Below are 25,600 nucleotides of genomic sequence, written 5' to 3'. Positions count from 1 at the left end.
GAGGAGCCCCGAAAATGCGCTATAAAGATCAACTAAAGCGCACCCTGGCTCTAACTGACATCGATCCTTCCTCATGGGAAGAAACAGCCAGGGACAGGAAAACCTGGAGAAGTACAGTACACCATGGCACCGTGGACTTCGAGGAGAGGAGGAGACAAAATGAGGAGGCTAGGAGGAGAAGGAGGAGAGAGCGATTAGAACAGCCCCGCCCACCACCTACCCTCCCTTGAGAACACTGTCCGCGACTCTTCCACCACAGACTAGGACTTAACAGCCACATCAAGCATAAGCACCCACCCCATAGATAGGAGGCTGATGGCTAACGACAGAACCCAATACTCGGACACGAGTGGGCGCCGACGATCCATTAACATTGCCTTCCACATTTCATGCAGACTTTTAGCTTTGTTTCCTTTGCCAGGGTGGTAATAAAATAAGCTGCATTTATTCAGCTGTTTGTCTGTCTGTTAGCAGGTATACAGTACGGCAAAACTTCTTTCGGGATTTTCACCAACTTTAACAACAGATAAGTATTAAGCTCCAGGAGAACCCATTAGATTATGGAGGTGATCCAGGACAAGATAGCGACTCTAGTTATTATTGTTAATAATATACGTTAAAATCCTTCACGGTCAACATACGAACAAGGGAAAGCTTGGTCCGTAGATTTGAGTCAAATTGACACTCTTCATTGATGGAGGTCTGAAATGTCTGAATGCTCTTTCTACTACTAGTTTCAAATGCATTTAGAATGTTTCTCATCTAAAACTTTACAGCAAAGTTTAACCATTACACCTAACAAAACTAACCAGTTGGGGAACAAAATACCAGGCTTAAAATATAGGTCTCTCAAATTACAAACTAAATTGGTTTCAAGAAGCGTGTTTGTTAGTTGAATTTTGTTACATTTTGGCCTAGGGTAGGCTTAACCTGAACCCTACGACCATAATTTCCAGCTACAGAAGTCAACAAATATTCAGGTTTTATATGAAATAAATATCACGTTATTACAAATGCCTATTTGCTTACTGTATTCAATGATATAGTATTGATTTATTACTGTATTTCTTCATCTTATCTTTGTTTATTTTCAGTTGGATTTGTGTTAGTATCTCCGAATTTTTGTAAGTTGAGGACCTTCTGTACTGCACTTCCAAAGATCACTAGACCTGGAGAGCGCGAGTAGTAGGTGTCAGTGGGTAGCCCAACTGTATTCTCTAGGGCCTGTCACGGCCCTCCCCTTTGATGAAGGGATTATCTAAATGGAAGACAGCCTGTGAATAGTGGTTTTCACACGTCCTTGTTAAATACACGACACCCACAAGGTGATCGCGCGAGGGTTGTAGCCTCTACATTCCATGCTTTTATCTTTCTCTAGTATATTTGGAAGATTTATATTAGAAAAGTGTAAAGAAGGACTTCTTTCACCGGGCGTCACAGGTCTCTTCCCAGAAATAGATTTTTCCTTCGTCAAAATCCCATTTTTTTCAAAGTAAAATAATGCTAGTTAGTCCAATAACTTACCTTTACATGCTCCGCACGCGTGGCAAGCAGACTTAAGTCACTACCGATGGATGGCATGATGCACTGTACTGTATCTCGATCAATTTGTGTTCAACGTTGATCCTCCTGAAACGGAATAAAAATATCAGAAGAAAAATTCAATTGTTTGACTTCTCAGAAGGGAATATCAGAATAATACCTATACCTCTGATAAGGGTGATAAAAATCCTATTACTTTTCAATAAATGTCTAAAGACCTTGAGCAAAATTTTTCAGAGTACAAGGTACAGTATTACTTTCAGAATACAATCATTGCCTGATTAACACATTTGAATCCTAATATCAATTAAAAATAAATATTTATACTATAAAGCTTTAATTAAATATGACAAATTTGGAAGTAATTTGTATTTTTCCTAGCAATGCAAACCTGAAGTTCTTTACTATGGAGTATTATTTTAGCGAAGCTGAAACCAGCCGATGAGATTTTTTGTCAGCGTGTAACTACCCACCATTAGTTAGCGGGGACAGGGAGCAGGGTAGGTTAACCCTGACGCTCACACCAGCACTTTTGTAATTGCAGCAGGATTTTCAGGGGGTTGGTGCTGGTGTTTGTATTGCTCGGAAATAATACAAATTACTTCCAAATTTGTCATTTGTTCCTGTGCAAAATACAAAACTTCCGCTCTTTACTTGTGGAGACTCACCTGTAGGTGGAAGTCCGAAACCAACTGGCTGGCAACTGTCCCGAGATGGCCTCTGTATAGTTGAGGGATCCTGCACCTCCTTATCCTCATAGTAAAACGGCCTGGTCAATCATTGTTGGCGAATAAGGAATTAATCTCTTGGAACATATATCGTAGCTATTCAGGCTGTGCCCTCTAATAATATTTCTTTCCGGCCCCCCCCCGACAGGAGGACGGGGACATAACACATATATACTGAAAATGTATATGCGGTTGTCCAAAGAGCGTGAAACTCACAAACAGAAGAACGAGGTCAGCTGTGCAGACTTCCCCAAATGCTGCACCCCAAGAGAGGGAAGATGAAGTGGGAAGTGGTCAGTCACTGCCACATTCATCCTTGACTTACTTCGCGGGTAATCCTCCGCCCTCGAACCACTGATATTTGTCCCGCAAGGGAGCTGAAGCGTTTAGATCACGTTACGAGCAGCTACCACAGGACCTATTGAGAATGTGTCTAGGCTCCTGTCAGTTATTTCTTGCAGGTAGCAGGAAGTGAATGTTGTTTGACGTTTCCACCTACCTGCTTTTAGTACCAGCTGAACAGAAAAATTATTTTGGAATGCCACGGAAGTACTTACTCCCTTGATATCATGGGCAGGGGGACGTCTACCTGACGTTGAGGTATCTGAGGCCCGTGCCCTTTTCTATTACTCGCCTGATCCAAGAGATTGAGTTCTTCATAATTCTCCCCTTGGTCTTCCCCGTGCTGACGAACAGCTTGTTGGTCTGGGGTTGCGCGCTCTTCTCATCCTTATGAGATATAACCTCATCTTTCTTATGAGGCATAGTTACAGTTGATCAGTATCGTCTGTCACTGTTCAGAGACTCCCAATCCTAAAGGGGCCAAATCTAGGATTCGCTAAGGACAGATTTTTAGTCTTTGCAACACTCAGGGACAAAACTGAGTGTGACCTGCCAACCATCCCCTGGAATGGGTGATGACGTACGAAAGACGACGTAGCTCGCTGACTCTACCTGCATAGGTCAGAGCTAAAAGAAAACCATCTTTGAGGTCAAGTCCTTATCCAATGCTTGACGTAGAGGCTCATAAAGGCCTCCTTTCTGTGAATGTAAGACCCTGACAATGTTCCAAGGAGGTGGTCTAACTTTCAAATGAGGGCAGGAATGCTCAAAGTTCCATATGAGGAGTGACAATTCCGTCGAGGAAGAAACGTTAACTTGATACAGTTCGAAGACAATGTTCAAGGCTGAACAAAAATTTCACCACCGACACCGAGTGAATTTTTCCCCCCCTGAGGAACAGTAAAAACTCCACTACTGCTGGAATACCGGCACTGAGTGGAGAGATACCCCATCAATAACCTCCACCACAAAAGATGGACCACTTTGCCTGATACACCATAGACGACGACTCCTGGAGGTCTCTTGCCATGCGCATAGCAACCAGCTTCAAAAAGCCTCTCTTGCGAGTAGTTCCTGGATAGCCTCAAGGTGTGAAGACCTAGCCATGGTATCGCTTGGTGGAAAATCTTCACGTGAGGTAGTCTGAGTAGCTCAAAATGTAGAGGGAACTCTCTTGGTACCTCTGTGAGCAGATATAGAGGGTCCGGAAACCATTCTCTATGTTGTCACAGCAGATCCCGCAGTCTTTGATAGATTTTGCGATGTTCTTACCCTGTTCAATAGCCTCCTTACTAAGCAGAAGGAGGGGAATGCATAGACATCCATCCTGTCCCAAGGGTGTTGAAAAGCATCCTGCTTGAATGCTTATGGTTCTGGTACTGGTGAGTGGTACATCAGAAGTTCCCGACGTCACGTATAGGTTGATTGTCCATTCGGAGCCAACTATCTGAGTCCTCCTGTTCAGATTGTTCGCAAGTACATTCTTCTTGCCCCAGATAAAGTGGGCTCTTGAGGCTACCAAATTTTCTTCCATCCACCTTAGGATTTTCACAGATAGCAGATATAGATACTGTGTAAAGGTCCCTCCTTGTTTATTTGAGTGGGGCACTACTGTAGTGTTGACACTCATCAGCACTACATATTGCCCTGAAAGGAGCTGATGAAAGTACCTGAAGGTCAGGTAGGCTGCCCTCATTTCCAGGAGGTTTTGTGGCACTGCCATTCGGATTAGGACAAAGTCTGGATGATGTCTGGTGTAACAGATGAGCCTCCCCTTCTTTTAATGTGTCTGTAAAGAGCAACAAATCCAGGGAGGAGAGAGAGGATCTGCTCCTCTGAGGAGTTTGGTGTCTGACATCCACCAACTCAGGTCTCTCTTCTGTCCAGGTCCCACTGGTACTAGGGTACTCGGTGGGGCTCTGTGTAAAGATCAGAAGGTCATCAGCTGTCACTATAGAGACTGTATTTGGACACGGCCATGGGGAACTAACTTCGAGAGATGTTACATGTCCCAGCCATTTTGTCACTGGTGCTAGCAATTTGCCTCTCCAGAGAAAGCTCTGCCAGTACTTGATCCCCTAACAGAAAGACCTTGCTTAGTGTGGTCTCGAACAAAGGTGGACCAGTCTGAAGATGGTCGGTCTGTGAAGGGGAAGCTATATGCCATACCTCTTTGCAAGGGCGAGCTTTGGCAAGGCAAATGCTGGTAAGGTGCCCTGGCTTGCACACCTCTTCTCATTTGTCCTACTGGGAGTGTGTACTCCTAAGGTGATAGCTGGAAAAGCGAGCCTTTCTCAGCTCTCACAGGTAATTGTTACCTGTGTGCAATTGCGAGGAGTGTGTCCATGATCATAGGGCAAAAACTGGTAGAGCATGCTCGTTCCAGTTCGCCCAAGAACAAGGTGAGAATTGGAACTGTGCACTGATTTGTGCACCTTTCCCAGTTCTCAAAGGTAACGGATCTAACAGTGCGTGCCTTTCTCAGCTCGCCCAGGTATCACGACGTAGAACTCACCTTTATTCTAGACCTTGCTTCTTGTGTGTGAGGGTCTTGATGGAAAGACTCGCCCTAAAGAGAACACTACGTGTAGAAGTAGTGAGACGCCTCTCTTAGTCAGGAAGACGAGCTCGTCTGCCCACCTTACTCGGTGAATGGATACGCAGCACTGCACAAGATTTCCTTACAAAACTAGTCTGTGTTCATACCCAAGTAGGATACACCAGGGTATTTTCGACGACCTGTCTCCCGAAGCAGCCTCGTGAGTAGCGTTATGCACTCCTACAGGAGAAGGCATTCCTTCATAAAAGGCTATTACGACTGCGGGGGACAGATTGTTCCTGCAGTTTACCTGTGAGGAAAAATCCCCCCCCACCACAATCATCGGAAACCGGGAAGGGCTCTGGACTACCTGGTCAACCAATACCCAGTAGGATGGTCAACCATACGCCAGGATTGTGCCTATTGCCCCCTCCTAGGGGTTAGGAAGTTCCATTGAGTGGAACAAGCGACCTTGACCCTCAAGCGAAAAGTCAATTCTCCTCGGTTCCTCTCACGGGGTCTAGAGATTGCGTAGCAAGTAACATCTCAAGTTGATGTCAAGACATGCAACCAGTTACACACATCTGCTATGAAGGGGCGGAGGATCTTGCTTTAACTGCCACCAATCCAATGAGAGTTGGCCGAATAAATATGTCATAATCGGTAAACCAGCGAATCTCCTTAGCAATCGCTTTTGGGCAAGAGACCGGTCAGTAACGATCAATCGCACACAACTATTTCTAAAATCTTCAATATTTTCTTGGACAGGTAATGTAAGCAGAAGTCCATCTACAAACACTTAACACAGACCAGGGATACGGGAGATCATACGGGCATAACCCAAATTATGAGTTGTGTCCGGAACTCGGTTGGAAAACGTTGATAAACGTTTGTAACTGAGACCTCCTCCTTCCAAAGAGCGACAAAAAAATTTGCATTTATTCGTCTCTGATTGGTAAAACTGGTATAAGTTTCGAATGTTCCCTTTCAGGAAACAAAAATGCTTGTGTGAACTTTCAGAATTTTTAAAAACTAAGACCTTCAATAAAAGTTAGGAAGGAAGTAGAGTAATACAGTACATAAGTTGGTTTCCAGTATGGAGTACAGTATAGCCATTATCATTATTATTATTATTTGCTAAGCTACAACACAGTTAAAAAAGCAAGATGCTATAAGCCCAGGGGCCCCAGCAGGGAAAATAGCCCAGTGAGGATAAGAAACAAATAAAAATAAAATTTTTAAGATCAGTAACATTAACATAAATATTTCCTATATAAACTATATTTTCTAATTGTAAGATGGTCTATAGTACTCGTTGGCAAAAAAATTGCTGCCCGCATATGCACATATCCGTCTGCAGACCCACGTAACCTCTTTGCCTCCGAAAAACATTTGACAAGTCTGAGCCCACTTGCAGGAATAATGTATGTGCGATGAATCGCAACATTATTGCCCAAGGAATTTTTACTATTTTCAAGATGTGAGCACATGTGCCCAGGAAAACAAAACATACAGCTAGTGTAGCAATCATAGCTCCGTTGGTTTGGCTGCCCGCGTTGTGAGAGGGGCTTACTAACATTCGTAAATGTAATGAGAAGCTGACGACGTTCGTCTGTCCACCTTGTGAGCAGGGCTTGCTACCGTTCATAAACATAAGCAGAAGCTAATACCTCTCCCTTGGGAACAAAGGCTTGAAATAATAACCTTATAAGGGTATGTATACTGAATATCACAAGCTCGTTGCACTAGTGTTCCGAAGAGCTCTCGATTTCGTAGGGCAGCAAAGTCCAAGAAAATAACCCAGAAGAATTATATTTCCAGAAACTTGACGTCTAACGAGAACTCATCGTGTCCAGGGGCACACTGACGCATACAGCTAACTCAAGCCATCGGTAGTAAATTGTATTTGGGGCAATAATCCTGAGGTTTTCCCATGGCGAGAGGGCATGCACCACAGGAGTTCGTTTCAGTCTTTTATAGAGTTTTAACGAACACCTGCAGTTGTGCAAAACTTCTCAGGGATGAGAGTTACCCATGCAGAAGTGAAGTCTTGCATGAGGGGTTTGTCATCTCAGAATGCCAAGAACACAAACACTAGGCAGCTTCGTATAGGCTTGCCAGCAAGTTATGGCGAGTGTCTACAAACGCTGGCGATCGTCCACAAACGCTTGCAAACGCACGTGAACCACCATCTGATACTAGCAAACGCTAGCAAGCACCCGCAAAGCACTGCAAGCTCGCAAGAGAATCAGTGAAAGAGAATTAGAAACCGTCAGCATTGAATCTCCTTTACGATTAAACCCAGTAGCGTACGCTACTATAGCGCTAGCGAGAAGGGTTTCACAAACCTGCCATTTGTGCTAAGGCGAGGGTTTCACAAATCTGCCAAGGGTATTAAGGCGAGGCGAGAGTCTCACACGAGGTGAGGGTCTCACAAACCCTTGCCTCTCCTCTTAGTACTCCTACCACCGAAAAGGGGGTTGGTGAATAGCCGTATGTCATCCCCTCGGAAGGGAACAAAAAACGCTGTGCTACACTTGAAGACCAGCTGTTTCTTCCTCGTTAGGCGCAGGTCCCAAAAAGCTTGGCCTCACAAAGCTCTAAGAGCCTTGTTGTGCCCAAAGGCACGAAGTGGCAATAACCTTGAAGAGTTAAGGCCTACGAGACTCGTCGATGGGAGAGGAGGCAGACAGACCTTTTATTGGCCTAGAGTGATAGTGACTGGTGGCTGGAGTACAGTACCTATAACTGGTGCCACGGCAGTAGCTGTCAAACCAGGCTCACGTTCTACCTGTTGAAATACGAAGGAATCACTCAGCGAGTGATCTATGTTACTCCCTCCCAAGAAAGGAGAGCAGACAGCTCTCAATGGAAAAGGAGGGTCATTGAAAAATTGACCGATATTCTGGTCTTGTTGAGTACCCTCCTCATCAGACAGAATGGGAGAAAGGCGTACGCGTTGATGTTGTCCCACCGTTGTTGGAAGGCATCTTGCCAGAGCGCCTTGGGATCCGGGACTGGGGGGAAGTACAGTGGAATCTTGAAGATCAGCGCTGTCGCGAACAGATCCACAGTCGGGGAACCCCACAAAGTCAGGACTTTGTTGGCTACTAGATGACACAAAGATCACTCGATACTCACTATCTGAGACGCTCTGCTTAGATTGTCAGTGAGCACATTCCTCTTGTCTGGAATGAAACGTGCCGATAGTAGAATTGAGCAGACTTCAGTCCATCTCAGTATCTCTACTGCAAGATGGGATAGCTGCTTTGAAAAGGTACCTCCTTGCTTGTTGAAGTAAGCCGCTACTGTGGTGTTGTCGCTTATCACCACCACAGAATGACCTGCCAGGTATTGTTGGAACTGATGAAGGGCCAACAAACCGGCCTTCATCTCTAGACGATTTATATGGAGGCACTTTTCTGATTCTGACCACAGGCCTGAGGTCCTGTGGTACAGAACGTGGGCCACCCCCATTTCTTTGAAGCGTCCGAAAACAGCATTAAATCCGGGGGAAGGACGAGAAGATCCACTCCTCTTCGTAGGTTCTCGTCTGTCACCCACCACTGGCAGTCTGTCCGTTCCACAGGACCCAAAGGGATCATGACGTCCGGGGAATCGCAACCTTGATTCCACCGGGACTTGAGCCACCACTGGAGAGATTTCATCCAGAGGCGATCGTTTGGAACTAGACGACCCAAGGATGAAAGGTGACCAAGGAGACGTAACCACGATTGGGCTTGGAGTTCGTCTCGACTGAGGAAAGGGCTTGCGACACTTCTCAGCCTTGCTATCCTGTCGTCTGATGGGAAGGCTTTGTGGATATTGGTGTCTATAATCATGCCTAAGTAAGCCAGTCTTTGAGTGGGAAGCAGAGAGGACTTCTCGAGATTTACCATGATCCCCATATCCTGGCAAAGTCCAAGAAGTTTGTCTCGGTGTCGAAGAAGGGATAACTCTGAGTCTGCTAGGATCAGCCAGTCATCCAGTTAACGGAGGAGACGGATGCCGATCCTGTGTGCCCACGATGATATTAGGGTGAACACTTCTGGTGAAATCCTGTGGTGCTGTGGAGAGACCGAAACACAGCACCTTGAACCGGTAACCCTTGTGGTCTAGGCTGAACCCTAAGTACTTCCTTGAAGACGGATGGACTGGGATCTGGAAGTACATGTCCTTCAGATCCAGTATACACATGAAGTCTTGCGGCTTCACTGCAAGACTGACCGTGTTTGCGGTCTCCATGCTGAACGGAGTTTGCTTCAATCTGGACCTCTGCCCTAGGGGCCCGCCCCCTTGTTGATCCCATGGCAAGGGAGCTAAATGACACCGGATTCGTCCTCGGGGAGGTAGATATGTTGTGAACGGGATGCGATATCCCTGATTGATTACAGAAATCATCCAGGAATCAGCCCCGAGTTGCTGCCACCTGTCTGCGCAACCTTGTAGGCATCCCCCCACTGGCGGACATCCAGGGGGACTGCCAATCCTAGCGTTTGCGGCCTCGGCTGCTCCCTCTAGGATTCTTACCCCTTTGGAGGACTTCTTGCCTCTCTTGTCCTTGACCGGAAAGGGCTTAGACACCACTGTCTTCGCTGCCGTTGTCTTGGTAGGGCGTGGCTGCTGGAGTGCTGGAGGTTTATAGGGCTTGAATGTCAAAGCCCTATGTAGGAGGGAGTCTTGGTGACTTCCTCCACCTCTCAGCAGCCTGCTCCACGTCCTTAGGCTCAAACAGGTTCGTTCCCATAACGGAAGAATGTCTGAGCCTGTAGATTTCGGTGCTAGGGGCCTCCCGGTATTGTCTTGGAGTCCTTTGACTCCCTCCTGGGAGGGATGCAGGACTCCAACAACGACGGAGGCAGGCTCTTCTCCACCCTTATTCGAGAGGACTTTACCGCGCGAGGTGGGGTTTCCCTCAATGGTGTGATGGGGGAATGTCTCACCTCACGTGACTCTCCTGAGGACGGGAAATCCTCGTCCGAAGGGGAGGGAGAAAAGTCGGAAGGGGGAGGGTGCCTGCCTCGAAGACTTACGAGGAGACAGCTTCGTCCTCGGAGAAGTTACCGCGTCCGAAACTCCTCTTTACCTCTTCAGGGGAGTAGATGCAGTCAAGGATTTGTGGCCCAACTCAGAGAGAACAGGCTTGAAAACCTGTGCTACCGCTCTGATTCGAGCCCCAAACCAGGGCTGCCGGCTGATGGCTGCGCTGTCAGACACTCCCTCTGGAGGGGGAGTCGCCTGTCAGAAGAAAGAAGATAAGGAAGAAATGTCCCTGGACCTTCCTGAAACCTTCCCCCCTACCGGCAAGCGCTCTGTTCTGTGCTAGCCAGGGTGGGGGGGGAGGGGGGGAAATGCGGTGATTGATGCCCTTACCGCGCGTTGTCGTGCAGCCTCGCGCGTGGGAGGGTGTCGACGATTGCACTGGGAGCGCGCTGGCGCTTACGCGATGGGGAATACCCGGGGCTCACACGCAGGAGACTGCTGGAGCGCTCGCGCGCGCAGGCAAGACTTCATAGAGTGCGCAGGAATCAGATTGACGTGCAGGATCAGAATGAAGAGCCCATGCGGGCAAAAATAAAAGATTGTCGGCGCGTACTCGCGTACCAGAATGTTGGCACGCGCGCGCGGCTATCAGCTCGTGCGCGTACAAGTTTTTTGGCGCGATCATCGGCGCGCGCGGAAGACTATCGGCGCAGGCGAGCGTGCAAGACTATTGGCGCGCGCGCGCACGAAAGACTATCAGAGCGTGTGCGGAAGACTATCGGCGCAGGCGAGCGTGCAAGACTATTAGCGCGCGCGCGCACGAAAGACTATCAGAGCGTGTGCGGAAGACTATCGGAGTGCACGCGCGGAAGACTATTGGCGCGCGCGCGCGAAAGACTATCGGAGCGCGTGCGGGAGACCATCGGTACCTGCATGCAGAAAAGATCGTCAGCGCTTGCGCGAGTAAGAAGATCGTCGGCGCTTGCGCGCATAAGAAGATTGTCGGCGCTTGCGCGCTTAAGAAAATCGGCGAGCTCACGCGCGTTCACACGCTAATAGGTTGAAGGGTCAGCTGGCAGGACGATCAGGAACTGGGATGTGTCCTTAAAAAAGGGCGGGCATCCCCGATGAGGACCGTAAGCAGGTCTGCTTTAGAGTCCAGGACCGAAGTCCTTCGTTGCAGCGCAAGGTTGCGCTGGTAGTTCGGTAGGTCAGCTGGCAGGACGATCAGGAACTGGGATGTGCCCTTTGGAAGGGCCAGCATCCACCGATGGGACCGTGAAAGGTCCGTGTTAGAGTCCAGGACCGAAGTCCAAAGGACCACGTTGCAGCACAAGGTAGAGGTCCCAGGAAGTTCAGCTTGATCCTCCGAGGCGGAGTCTCTATGAGAGACCTCTCCCGCAAACGAGAGAATTGCCCTTCGTAGAAGAGACTTGAAGACATTCATGGTGATGCCCCTTAGGGCCGTTGGATCAGCAAGCTGACCTTATCAATGACGATCCTCCGAAGAGGAGTCTCTATGAGTGGTCTCTCTCGCGAACGAGAGGTGACACTTCATAGAAGAGACCTGAAGACACTCGTGGTGACGCCCCTTAGGGCTGGTGGATCAGCAAGCTGACCTTAGCAGTAGCGATTCTCCAAAGAGAAGTCTCTATGAGTGGCCTCTCTCGCGAATGAGAGAGGTGAACACTTCGTAGAAGAGACTTGCCAAGACTGTGCTCCACCCCTGAAGGAAGAGAAACTCAGCAAGGGGGGAGAAAAGTCTGGCCGAAGGGCAGCAACAGTAGTCGAAGGTGATGAATTTATTAAGGTATGGGGAGTTCTCCCTCTGAAGAGAGAAAACCTCACACCTGGGGAGGAAACCTCCCTCGGAAGGGAAGTTGTCCAACCCCTGGAGGCAAACCTCCATTAGCGTTCTAAGATGATATGAAGTGCTGGCATGTTGTAACGGGAGAACTTCTAAGAGAAGGGATAACGCCCATGACGACGTCCTCTAAGGGACGGCAGCGACAGCAGAATCCCCAGGCATGAACAGGACAGCTCTGCTTCGTTGGCACTCTTTAGTCGAACGAAGAAAAACTGCATAGTTAACTGGGAAAATAAAACTAAATAATTATTTTAACAAAAATTCCCTAGGGAGGAACTCCGAAGAGGAACCCCAAGGGAAAAACATAAAATAAGAATTAAGTATGCACCCACCTACCCCAGATGACGTCCATGGGAGAAGGGGGGGGGAGTAACTGTAATAAAAACAGAATTATAATTATCTGATCATCTAAGAATATAATAGTGAGAACCACTGAACTCCCAAAGGGAAGTGTTCCCCACGGAAAAGCTGAAAAGTTAAAATACAATTAGATTTCACTAAAAATAATTGAAACAAACAAACGGAATAGCAACCTAACCCGCACACGGGAAACGAGCTACCGTAATAGTACGCAGTTGTAGTAAAGGTGAATGACCTCGAGTAGAGAGAGACCGTAGTCAAGCTAAAAATAAGCCACATTCCCTTCGCTGAGAATCCAAGTTTCCCGTAGGAAAAGAGGGAAAGCGAAGATAATAGATGAATGAAGAGGGTCCAGGCAATGACGATTCCCCTGCGGCGGCAGAGTTAATGGAAATATGCCGACTTGAAGACCGATGGACCCGAGAGGGAGAGGTCGTTCCCCACGAAGAGGAACTGTGGTGGCCTTGCTATACAAGTGACGTTGTCGTACATTACACACAAAGCACAAACACTGAAAAGAAAACTTACTACATTTCTATACACAAATATATACATAAACAAAGAATGTTTATATATATATATAAATATATATATATATATATATATATATATATATATATATATATATATATATATATATATATATATATATATATATATATATATATATATATATATATATATATATATATATATATTACAAGTATAAGAAAAAGTAAGTGAAAAGACAAAAATTAATGGCAGTCCAAAATAGGCGAGGAGAGAGAGAGGCAACAACCGTTCTCGCTCCGAGCCAAAAGTAAAGTGAGCTCAACCACAGGTGTGTGTGTGAAGGGGGGGGTGTAAGCAGGCTACCCCCCACCCCCCACTAACTAGCGATGGAGTAGTAAACCCTCGTTAATATTTTAATGGCTCGTCATTTCAGCTACGCCGAAAGTAATAACCCCTATTAAATAGCGTGGTTTGTATGTCAGTTACAGAACAAACTAAAGGTCACTCTATTTCCATGTTCAAGTTGTCCACCAGAAAATCCTATCTGGTTGTTTCATTTTCTGTCTAAGGATGAGTCTTGGGTCATTCAACATCTGGTGTCAAATGTCTACACTTGGTTGTCTGCTTAGTTAATATTCAATGATATATGACCAGTCCATTTATGGTAACTACTGATTTAATCTAGTAAGGGCTATATTAGGTGTCCCCTGAATAAATCTGGTTGGGACTAATACTTGTATCTCTCCTTTGTGCTCTACATAGCTGCTTCTGTATGACAAGAACGGTACAGTATAAATACCTGGCGTTCACTTTTTAAATTTGGTCGTACTTATGGACGAATGAATGCAGGCAATTGGGAAACATACAAGGAAAGAACAACACATGCACTTTGGCCCTTCAAGGCATACTGAGCATTATAGCTAGTGCAGCATAATTATTCATACACAGTATGATAAAATACAGGACGGAATTTTATACTGTACGCTGTACAGCACTGTACTCAGAAACTCCAATGACAGTTTTAAGGTCATCTAGGGTAAAAAGCAGCAGCATCTAAGATAATCAAACTATTGTTCTCTTGTCTTGGTAGTGTCATAGCCTCTGTACCATGGTCTTCCACTATCTTGGATTAGAGTTCTCTTGCTTAAGGGTACACTCGGGCAAACTATTCTATCTTATTTGTCTTCTTCTTGTTTTGTTACTAAAGTTTTAATAGTTTATATAGGAAATATTTATTTTAATGATGTTAGTGTGGCTATTGTGGTCTGATGGTTCTTTCCCGAATAGAGGAATTTACAAATAGCTAATTTTTGGCCTTGTTTCAAGTCCCCTGATCTCACTACCACTAGCAAGCTAATCTACATATATATCAAGAATTCCTAGATATGTAAACATTATAGAATTATTTTATCTTTAATGGTTTTTTATTTTATCTATTTCTTTCCCTTGCATCTTAATGACCAAAAACTGGGAGTTCATTTACTCATTACTCAGGTATAGTTACCAATAAATTATTTGCATTGCATTTTCTAATATTCACTTTGCTATGTTCCTCCTTTTCCCGAGGTTCCAGTTCTGCAAGCCTTTCCTTTTCTCGATGTCTCAAGCTTCTTACTTGGCCTTACTGAGGTGCTGGGGACGGGATTTGACTCCTGCTCCATATTTTCAAAGACAAGAAAGTCTAGGACATGCTGCGGACACTCTTTGTTCTATGGGACATTCACGTTGGCAGCCGTAACTTCGCACCGTACAAGATATTCTTTACATTTTGGAGGTCAGGCTCAATCCATGGCTGGTCAAAATTGTCCACCCTGAAATATAGAAATATTTTAATGCATACTGCCTTACATGCCTCCACAAATGTAAATTTCTTAAGACAGTTTATTAGCTTTTGTGATGTACTAAACAACTATACACAAAAATTAAATAAAAATGGTAAAATCTATCTGAAACATTTCTTAAATCCTATTGCCCTTAACTATGAGTAAGTGAAAACCTTTGGCATTATATGATGAAAAATACTTTCCAAAGTCTTAAGTACCATAGAAACAACCATCATTTTACATTATACTGAAAGCTAATTAGCTACTGTGGATGTGACCTCAAAAAGTTGTATTGGAAGACCAAATTAGTACATAACAAACCCCTGTATGGGCATGTCTTTTATCCCATAAGTGCTGTATGGTATCCAATTACACATTGGCAAGATCTGTTTGCATACTGGCGCCCGTTTCAGTCAACTAATCTATCTTCCATTACTTGAGACAGAACAGATTTCCATAACATGACAAATTCGAAGATAATTTGTATTTTTCCTAACCATACAAACCTTAGGTATTTACAAAGGGTTATTACTTTTAGCGTAGCTGAAATGGCGAGCCATTAGAATTTAACGAGGGTGTATTACCCCCGCGCTAGTTAGCGGGGGGGGGGGGGGGGGTAGGGGAGTGGTAGCTAGCTACCCCTCCTCCCCCTCACACACAGGTGAATACTCACTTTCACTTAGAGGTAGGACTTGTCTTGGGGGACAGGGCTGGCGGGCAAATATGTGTAAATAGCTAAGGTTTGTATGGTTAGGAAAAATACAAATTATCTTCGAATTTGTCATTTGTTCCGTAACCGAAATACAAACCACGCTATTTACAAAGGGTGACTTATCCCTTAGGAAGGGTGGAAAGTCCCCAGCCATACTGGCTTTGGCTTTACCCGGGGACTCAGAATCCGAGTGAGTCGCACTCGAGAAAAGGAGTCCCTGCACCTCACAAGTTCCTTGCTCCGCAAGGAACCATGTGGCCTACGTAAGCTTGTGTGTGAAGGAAGAAGTGTGACCCGTCTTAGGCAGTTGACCTGGAGTTCCAGAAGGAACTCTGGGTTAGGACGTTCCCAATACCACCTCGTCAGGGTATGGGGGACGCGACAGTATTGACTCAATACTCGGAACACAAGGAAGCATGGTTTACCTGCAGAGGTTCGAGGTCAGCTATGCAGAGACCAGGATGCTGCTTCCCCGTAGAGGGGATGATGAAGAAAGAAGTAAGGGCCAGACATACTTCTTTCGTTCATGCAGACTAAAACCTGATAACAATGCCCTCAACCTTCTGCTACCTGTCCAAAAAGGAGCCTGAGGTTAGACCAGCTGTTGTGTAGCCACCACAGAGCGATAGAAAATGTATCGAGACTCCTGTGGGTCACGCCCTGCAGGAAGCGGGCTGCGAAGGTCATCAGACGCTTCCAGACTCCAGCTTGTAGCACCTGCGTCACAGAGTAGTATTACTCGAAGGCGAGGGACGTTGCGATGTATCCAACATCGTGCTGTAGGGCGACGGGACGGGGGAGGGTCTGAAGACAGGTCGAGATGAATGTCCTTGAGTCCGGGCTGAAGAGGTATACTGGTGACTCTCCCCCCATGTCCTCCTTGTGTTCCCAAATCAGCTGCAACTGAGGCCAAACTGCAGCTGTTCCCAGCGCTAACCTCTCGATTCCTTACTGGCAAGAAAGAGAAGGTCTTGGGACATCACACACAGAATGGAGACTCGAAATCTTGAATGAATCGGACCGAAGGGTCGGGACCCTCAGATTCTGAGTCTAGCCAACAACTCAGGAGCGAGCCTGAATGTTGCCTTCCCCTCTTCCTTAGAAAGGGGGGAGTAGTAAGAGACCAAGAAGATTGTTTACACACTGGCCGTGGCCAGAGTGAGCAGAAGACCCAAGGCGGAATACAATCCGAGGCCTGTCGTAAAAGGGTCTTGAGAAGATCTCTTAAAGGACTAAAAGTCCGAGCCATGCTCCAAGTTGGAGGTCTTCCTCCGACTAGGGCAGGGACGATTGTAGCTTCGCATGAGCGAGGATAGATCCAGCGGGCAGGAAAAAGTTATTCCTTTAAGCCTGAAGGTCAGGGAAAGGCTGAGCGACAGGCTTCATTGCCGAGAGCGGAAAGGAGTTTCCTCCCGCCGAAAGGCAATGAGACCGTTATTGCTGGAGAAGAGGCCTCACGGGAAGAGGTATATCTCCCACGGCACCAACCACCTTAGACTCTTCACTTTGCCTGGGAGACCCTTGTGGATGACTATCGCAGATGACGCGACCTCCGTACCGCAACTGTAGCGGGTTGTCTCTTCTAGAGGAGGAAGCGTAGTGTCTCCAGGCATGAAGCCGAAGCGACGCCCCGGTTCGGGAGAGATGTCGCAGTGTGGTTGCTTGAGTAGTCTGCGCCGTGGGAGAAGCTCTCCCGGGAGTTCCGTCAGGGGAAGCAGAGGGTCCAGAAACAGTTCTGCGCATAGTCCCAGTGGAGCTCTCCCATTGAAAGGTTGACAGACAACCTGGTTTTGTTGAGACCCATTGTCCGCAGACAAAAAGGAGGGAAGACGCAGGCGTCGAAGTTGTCCCACCATCACCGGAATGCATCTTGCCAGAGTCTCGGGGTCTGAGACTGGGGGGAAGACTAGCGGAAGCTTGAGGTTCCAAGGTGTCGCGATCAGGTCCCCCAGACCAGCACTTGCTGGTTACCCAAGGTCAAAGACCCCTAGGTACACTCTCTCTATGAGGCTCTGCTCGGATAGTCTGAGAGAAACATTCCCCTGCCTGGAATGAGAGAGCCGATGGTGGAATTGAGAGAATCTCAATCATCCCGGTATCTCTACTGCAAGATGTGAAGGTGTGAAAATGCGTCCCCTGCTGGTTAGAATGAAGTCGACGCGCAACGGGGCGACTTGGCAGGAGCTGTAGGATCTGAAGAGGGGCCAGACTAAGGCCCTTAAGCCTGCCTGAATGATGGAGAGGTATCCTTCAGGTCTTGACCATAGGCCTGGACCGGAACATGCCCCCCCCCTTTTCTTTGACGAGTCCGAGAACCGCATCAAGAATGTGGGGAAAGGACGAGAATATCCACTACCATCAAGAGGCTCCATAGGTCAACACCCATTGCAGGTTTAATAGTTCCGCTGGTCCCATAGGGCCAGGGAGTCCGGTTAAACATTGCCTGAAGCCACCGGAACTTGGATCGCCCCACATGGAACTTATCCTGAGGCGACCGTTCGGACAATAGACGGGTCAATGAGGAAAGAAGAACTAGGAAACGTTCCAAGGTAGGGCTGAAAGCTCTGCTTGACTGAGAACAGGTACTGCGACTCTCCTCAGTCTTGCCACAGTCAACCGAAAGGAAGGCTCGGAGGATGTGGTAACAGAATCTGGCGTCCCCAGGTGGTCACCCATCCAAGTACCGACGTTGCTTAACCTCGCTGGACGGACGAGAAGCGGGGTATCCAATGTGGTAAGGCGGTTGACTCAATATCATGGCCAGATACTCCAGATGTTGAGGCAGAAGAAGAGAAGGCTCCAAGCAAAATACCATGAGCCCACACTCATGGTCAGCATCCGGAAGCTTGTCCCGGCGCTGAAGAAGGTCGAAACCCGAGCCTACCAGAGTTGACCAGCCCTCCAAACAGCAGAGGAGGCGGAAGCCTGCACCTGAGCGGCCAAGAGGAAGGCAGGGAGAGTTCTCTGGGGAAACAAACCTGCTATGCCACGGCGGGATAGCCACGCTGTATCATAAGCAGGAATACTTGCAGTCTAGGCTGAATTCGACGAGCACCCTGGAAGATGGATGGAATGGAAACTGAAAGTACCCGTCCTTCCGATCCAGGGTTAAAGGAGTCCTGTCGCCTCGTTACCAGTCTGATCGATTCTGCTGGTCTACGCTGGCCGAAGTTTGTTCGACAAACTTGATCAGGGCTGAGAGGTCGACTATGGACATCCCCTCTCAGATCCTTCCTTACAAGAAAGGATCGACTGAGGGGGCCGGGGGTGAAGCCGTCGATGATCCTAAGGAAGACCTTCGCCTAAGGTATGGATCATTCTGCCCAACCGGGCAACTCTGCTGACGCTATGGCATAGAGGTTCAGAGACACTGAATTCGCTGACAGAGACGGCAGGCGCGATATCCTTGGCTACTCACCGAGATTGTGCGGGAATGGGCATCGGGAAGCTGTCATTCAGATGAGTAACCTTAAGCATCCTCCCAGCAAAAAAACCTGCAATCCTAGAGTTCGTGAACTCCTTTTAGGACTATGCCCCCCCGGGGGAGTCTCCCGTGCCATCTGTTCCTGACAGGAGGAAACTGCAATTGGACACCTTGTCCCAGTTGTCGTAGCCGATAACTTAGGCCGACGTGGTTGAAAGAAAAGGGCGCTGGAGCCCTGCAGAGTCTGGAAGAAAGCGCCTTGGAGGAGTGAAACCGGAAGTCGATTTACTCCGCACAGCAGCTGTCTAAGTCTCTGTCCTTGGGCACAGACAAAACTCTTCTCAAGGATGGAAGGGTGTCTGAGGTCGTCGACCTCCACAGATGAGACACCCGAAGGAAGCCTTCAGTCAGCGCGTCCAGATGGTACAACATCGAGCTTGTCCGCAAGTAGATACTTAACGACGAAAGGCCAAGGTGCCTGAGCTCGAGAGGAGGAAAGTACCCTTGATCTTCCTGTAGCTTCCTTGAACCAAACCTCGGGCCATAACCGAAGAGGGAAAGAACCTGGTAAGCTCCCAGAGGAAGAGGTAAGCAGTCACCCCTTGTCCGATGGAGAAATCTTGAACGGAAAGCACCCCCGCCAAAAATCCTTCCAGGGTGGGAGAAGGAGAGAGTACTCGTGCAGGAGATGGGACCCTCGAGACCGACCTTTTGGGAACCAACTTCGCCCTGGGGGAAGTCACCACGAAGTCCACTCCTCTCTTTCTCTTCAGCGTAGGAGAGACAGCCGCTGGTTTGTTACCCTGGCCGGCGAGTGCTGGTTTCATAACCCTCATTAACGCCCGTGCCAGCGGACCAAACAATGTCTGCTGCTCCAAGGACACAGAGTCCGAAATCCTCGCTAAGGTGAAAGGGATCGGGCGATCCTTTGGAGTAGACACGACGGTACCTGCCTGAAAAGAAGGTGGGGAAGAATGCTGTACTGACCTGTCTTCGTCCTGCACTACCAACCTGTGCTTGGATGGAGGTGATCCCGAGTGCCGTCTAGGAGCACGCGTCCCTGCTGCTACCACCGGCTGTGGAATTCGCCGCGAACTATGGTCGCGCGAGGGCGAACGGTCGCGCAAAGGCGAACGGTCGCGCAAAGGCGAATGGTCGCGCGGGCGCACAGGCGAGCGGTCGCGCGGGCGCGCAGGCGAGCGGTCGCGCGGGGCGCGCACGCGAGCGGTCGCGCGGGCGCGCACGCGAGCGATCGCGCGGGCGCGCAGGCTAGTGGGCGTGAGGGTGGCAGGTAAATGAACACGTGTTCGAGGCGACGAACGCAAGCGATGGCGTGACGGCGAGGGATCGTGCTGCCGTGTAGGTGAAGAAGATCGCTGACGATAATGACCGCGTGATGGTAAGTGATGGCGAGCAGCATGTGTAGGTGAATGATCGCGTGATAGGGTGCGATGGTGATCAGCATCCGCAAGAGGGCGAGCGTTCAGGGTTGTGCGATGAGGAGCAGCATGCGTAAGCGGGCAATCGTGCAGGGTTGTGCGATGGCGAGCAGCATGCGCAGGTGAATGATCGCGTGAAAGGGTGCGATGGTGATCAGCATCCGCAGGAGGGCGATCGTTCAGGGTTGTGCGATGAGGAGCAGCATGCGTAAGCGGGCGATCGTGCAGGGTTGTGCGATGGCGAGCAGCATGCGCAGGTGAATGATCGCGTGAAAGGGTGCGATGGTGATCAGCATCCGCAGGAGGGCGATCGTTCAGGGTTGTGCGATGAGGAGCAGCATGCGTAAGCAGGCGATCGTGCAGGGTTGTGCGATGGCGAGCAGCATGCGCAGGTGAATGATCGCGTGAAAGGGTGCGATGGTGATCAGCATCCGCAGGAGGGCGATCGTTCAGGGTTGTGCGATGAGGAGCAGCATGCGTAAGCGGGCGATCATGCAGGGTCGTGCGATCAGCATCCGCAGTTGAGGGTTGCGTGATGGCGATCAGCATCCGCAGTTGAGGGTCGCGCGATGGCGATCAGCATCCGCAGTTGAGGGTCGTGCGATGGCGATCAGCATGCGCAGGTGAGCTAGTAGCTGGCGAACCATGTTCCTTCAGAAGTGTTGGCGTGCCAGCTGTAACACACGTGGGCTATCCGGAGATCGCTGGCGAGCTGATGATCGCTGACGAGCTGATGATCGCTGGCGAGCTGATGATCGCTGGCGAGCTGATGATCGCTGACGAGCAGAAGGCTACGCGTGGAAGCCTGCGCAAAGAGGAAGAGTCCTTGACCCCGACCAGAACTGAAGTTCTAGATCGCGAGGGCGAACGTGGGCGCACAGGGCGCGTAACAGGAACCAACAGGAACCGCAGGGAAGATCATCTTGAAAGCGCTGACGAACAGGAGAGCGCTGATGAGCAGAAGGGCGCGCAGGGAACCCTGACACGCAAGGGAAGAACCCCCGTGGGGGCAACCCTTTGCCCCGAAGGGATCGTTGTCCGCCGGGAGACTGATGTCCGTCGGAAGACCGCTGTCCGTCGGGCAGACCGTTGTCCGTCGGGAAGACCGTTGCCCGTCGGAAGACGAGATCAGATTGCTGTCCATCTGCACCAAGGCGGAAGATCGAGAAAAAGGAGTTGTAGGCTGCAAACGGAGATCCAAAAGGGCGCCTCAAGCACCCTTATAGGGAGATGAGAGGCCCTTACGATGAGGCGGACGGAGGGCCTTACGGCGAGGGAGGCCAACAGCAACAGCAGAAACCTCCGAAGAGGAGTCTCTATGAGTGTACTCTCTCGCGAACGAAAGAGAAACACTTCGTGGAAGAGACTGGTCAGCCAGTGACCTAAAAGGAGCAATCCTCCGAAGAGGAGCTCCTGCAGTTGCCCAGCCCCTTGAGCGAAACTGCAGGTGCGACCGCTCAGCACCAAGAGCATAGTCGCACGAAAAAAAGGCAAGAGAAGAACCCCCCAAAAGGGGAAAAACTCAAGCCTGGACAGGAAAAACTTCCCTCGGAAGGAAAGTTATCCGCCCAAGGAGGCAAACCTCCTGAGTGTTCTAAAGTGAACTGGAGAGCTGTCCGTCGTCACGGGAGTACTACCAGTAGAAGGAGACACGCCCCTGACGAAAATACAAGGGGGGAGGCAGCAACAGCCGAATCCCCAGGACTCAACCAGACAGCTCACACCGTTGCTATATTACAGAAACGAACTAGATCGGTAACTGTAAAAAAATAAAACAAATAATATTAGTACACATTCATTCCCCCGGGAAGGCTCCGAAGAGGAATCCCGAGGGAAAGGAACAAGAATTACACAACAGGCACGTGCCCTCACAACCACTTACACTCGCGGAAGGAGAGCTGTAACCAAAACAGAATTATAACAATTATAATTATGTAACTATGTAATTATGTAATTTAAAAATGAATGAACACTAAAGAAAGAACGAAAACCCCGAAAGGAATCGTTCTACAAGCTGAAAAACAAAAAACAACTACAATTAGATTCATAACTAATTGATACAAACGTACGGCGTAGCAACCCCCCCACACGGAAAGGAAGCTAGGCTACAAGGGCGTAGTAACACGTAGTAAAAGGGTGAACGACCTCAAGAGAGAGAGAGAGAGAGAAAGACATAAGTCAAACTCGATCGCCACCCATAAAATACGCCGTGGTGGCCTAACTGCCGAGGCCTCCACGTAGATATCGTACACTACACACACACATCTGAAAAGGAAACTTACTTATTTCTATACTCAAATATATATACAAACATGAAAACATGTTTACATATATATTGAGTAAAAGAAAAGTAAGCGATTAAGTAAAGACAAAACAGACAATGGCTGCCAAGCGAGGACCAAGACAGAGACGTCTGTCACAGTCCGAGCCAAAAGTTAAAGTGAAAGTGAGTATTCACCTGTGTGTGAGGGGGAGGAGGGGTAGCTAGCTACCACTCCCCTACCCCCCCCCCCCCCCCGCTAACTAGCGCGGGGGTAATACACCCTCGTTAAATTCTAATGGCTCGCCATTTCAGCTACGCTAAAAGTAATAACCCTGTGTAAATAGCGTGGTTTGTATTTCGGTTACGGAACAACTTAAAGATACACAAGGCTGCATGACCCTTTGTGGATCCATTAATAACCGTTATTGTGAAGGAAGTAGCTTTAGGACAATCGGCCTTCAATGACTGCTATCATATACCTGATAACACTGAGATTACTAAACCATTCTTCTTCAGAGGCTAACTACTGTACTGTAATTGTTCAGTGGCTACTTTCCTCTTGGCTAGGGTAAAAGAGACTGTAACTATGGTAAGCATCTCTTCTAGGACACTCCAAAATCAAACCATTGTTCCCTAGTTACTCCCTAGTTTCACGGGTAATATCTCAACACCTTAGCAAATGTCCAGGTAAGCAAAAAGAACAAAATGATCATTGTGAATAGCTATTTTATAAGTTTATTTTACATTCTGAAAACTGTACCATTCTTCATGTCGTACCAAAGCATTCACTGTACCTAAATGCACTCATGAAATTTTCAGAAATATTTAGATTATCATTAGTACAAATTGCTAGTACAGTAGATCCATCTTGCAACATATGCAAGCCAGGTTCCTTGTAATACTATACAACACTAAGTGTCCTATACAAATCATGGTAACACTGTTATAAACTTTAAAACTCAGTTTTACAATGGTCTTTAGCATTTCTGAAGTACTGTGACACCTATATTTTTTTACTTAGATATTCAGACTACTATTTCCACTTAGGAAAGAAGCCACTGAAAAATTACAGTGCAGTAGTTAACCCCTTGAGTGAAGAAGAATTGTTTGGTAATCTCAAGTGTTGTCAGGTGTATGAGGATAGAGAAGATTGTGGAAAGAATAGGCTGGACTATTCAGTGTATGTGTAGGCAAAGACAAATTGAGCCGTAACCAGAGTGAGGGATCCAATGTAGTACTGCCTGGACAATCATAGGATCCACAGATTTAGCTATTCATGTTGAAACACACAAAGAAAACATGATCTCACAAGACTGGTTAATAAGACATGATTCAATTACATATGTAGTATATAATGCATTTGAAGACCAACCTTACAAGCTCAATATCTCTCATCCTATACACAACAGTTTGGGACGGATACTGTATTGAATATTGTATAGCCATGATAGATGATGCCACCCTGTACTTCACCACATCATCTTTATTCTGATTCATCATATACTTTAACCAGACAGCCATCTATACTGAGGCAATCGATTTACACTGGCTGCCGATTAAACCAAGAATTGAATTTAAAATATGTACAATAACCCACCAAGTTATCAGAACCGGGCGTCCAAAATACTCAAGAGAATTGCTACATATTGCACAGCCAACAAATCGTGTTGACACGAGAATAGCTATAGATGGCTTCAAACTGTTGGAACCTAGATTTATGTCTGCTTTAGGCTCCAGAGCGTTTAAATACGTGGCCCCGAGACTATATAATAAGTTCCCACGAAACATTCAAATGATTGAAGACATTAAGGCTTTCAAGAGGAAACTGAAGACTTTCTTATTTCAACAGTCATACAACAGTGACGATTTATCAATAAATGAATAATACGAGATATGAAACGTTAAATACTCTGAACGAACAATGTAAAACAACAGTGGAGGCCCTGTAGAGAGTGGGGTTCCCCTGCTGTATGGGACTGGAAAAGCAGCCATCAAAGTAAAGTAAAGTAAAGTAATGAAAACTAGAGAGGAACATGACACATGACGACCACACCATTAGAACTGTACCTCATCCTCTGAGGTAAGATGGAGAGTTTTTGAACTCCACTCACATGAACAGTTTGGTCTATTTCCTAACCCAATTTCTTTAACTTCACACTGCTCAAATTCTCACCATTTGTTTGAAAACAGTCCTCCCAGCTATATTCGTTAAGCCATTCTATAAGAAACAAAATAAATTCTTTCAAATAAAAATATCTCATACACTAGCATGCAGAATCTGCGCTCCAACTTTCATGTCCCCTATAGACCCATTTTCATACCAACTGTTCAGCCTCTGAGAGGCAAAATATTACTGGTAAAGGTAATGGTTTCAAATCTCAAATAGAAAATGTTTTCCTAATCTAGGTGTTAATCATAACAAACAAAAGGTTTTAAAATCGTTCAGTGTTTTCAATGGACACGATACACAAATTATAGATAAACTACAAACACATTAAAAAACTGCATTGTATAGCCTCAGAACACTGTTTGAGATTTCTCAAAATAAGGAAAAGGAATTACAAAATTAAATATACCTCAGTTGTGTAGGGACTCCTCTTTGAAGTGAGACTTTCCTTTATGCCTTTCAGTCCTTAATACAATCAGTTTGGGATGGACAAGATCGTCTCTTCACTTCCCAATAAAAAGCGGAGTGAGCTGAAAAAAATATATTAGGGTAAGCAAAGGATTTTCTAGGTCTATAGGTTCAAATCTGAATATTACTTTCTTATCAACTGATTTAAAATGAGAAATAGTAACAAAATAAGAATTTCTAAAAATAATTGTTTTTTTTTTTTCCTAACTATACAAACTCTAGTCCTTTAATAGGAGTGTGCTTTCAGCTTTTCTGTCACTGCAAAATGGGACACTGCTCCTGACCAGTGATCCAGCCAAGAGCAGGCCCTGATTGACAGATGTGGCAGCAACTTCCATGTTCTGCATTTTGGATGCAGAGAAAGCAGAAGGTAGATTGGCCAACTTGTCGCTTGGTACTTGTGGGTACCAGATTGGCAACATCGGGGTCAACAGGCAGAGGAAGCGGGTGA

General features: G+C 47.2%; 1 long non-coding RNA gene across 2 annotated transcripts in view; it reads right to left on the bottom strand.

The window, feature by feature from the left end:
* LOC137650539 (uncharacterized) overlaps window positions 1-25,600 on the bottom strand; it is a 75,872-nt gene that overhangs the window by 5,804 nt on the left and 44,468 nt on the right. Inside the window, exons 2-4 of one of the 2 annotated variants that reach the window (XR_011045980.1) lie at window positions 25,091-25,211; window positions 14,358-14,664; window positions 1,525-1,629 (exon numbers count right to left, since the gene is read on the bottom strand). This is a non-coding gene — a long non-coding RNA (uncharacterized lncRNA). The remainder of the gene's footprint in view (window positions 1-1,524; window positions 1,630-14,357; window positions 14,665-25,090; window positions 25,212-25,600) is intronic. The other variant, XR_011045981.1, reaches the window with a different exon arrangement.

Source organism: Palaemon carinicauda, chromosome 12 (assembly GCF_036898095.1).
Source record: "Palaemon carinicauda isolate YSFRI2023 chromosome 12, ASM3689809v2, whole genome shotgun sequence".
Taxonomy (NCBI): Eukaryota; Metazoa; Arthropoda; class Malacostraca; order Decapoda; family Palaemonidae; genus Palaemon; species Palaemon carinicauda.
The sequence above is the reverse complement of the archived record's forward strand: the minus strand, read 5'-3'. Positions and strand labels throughout refer to the sequence as shown.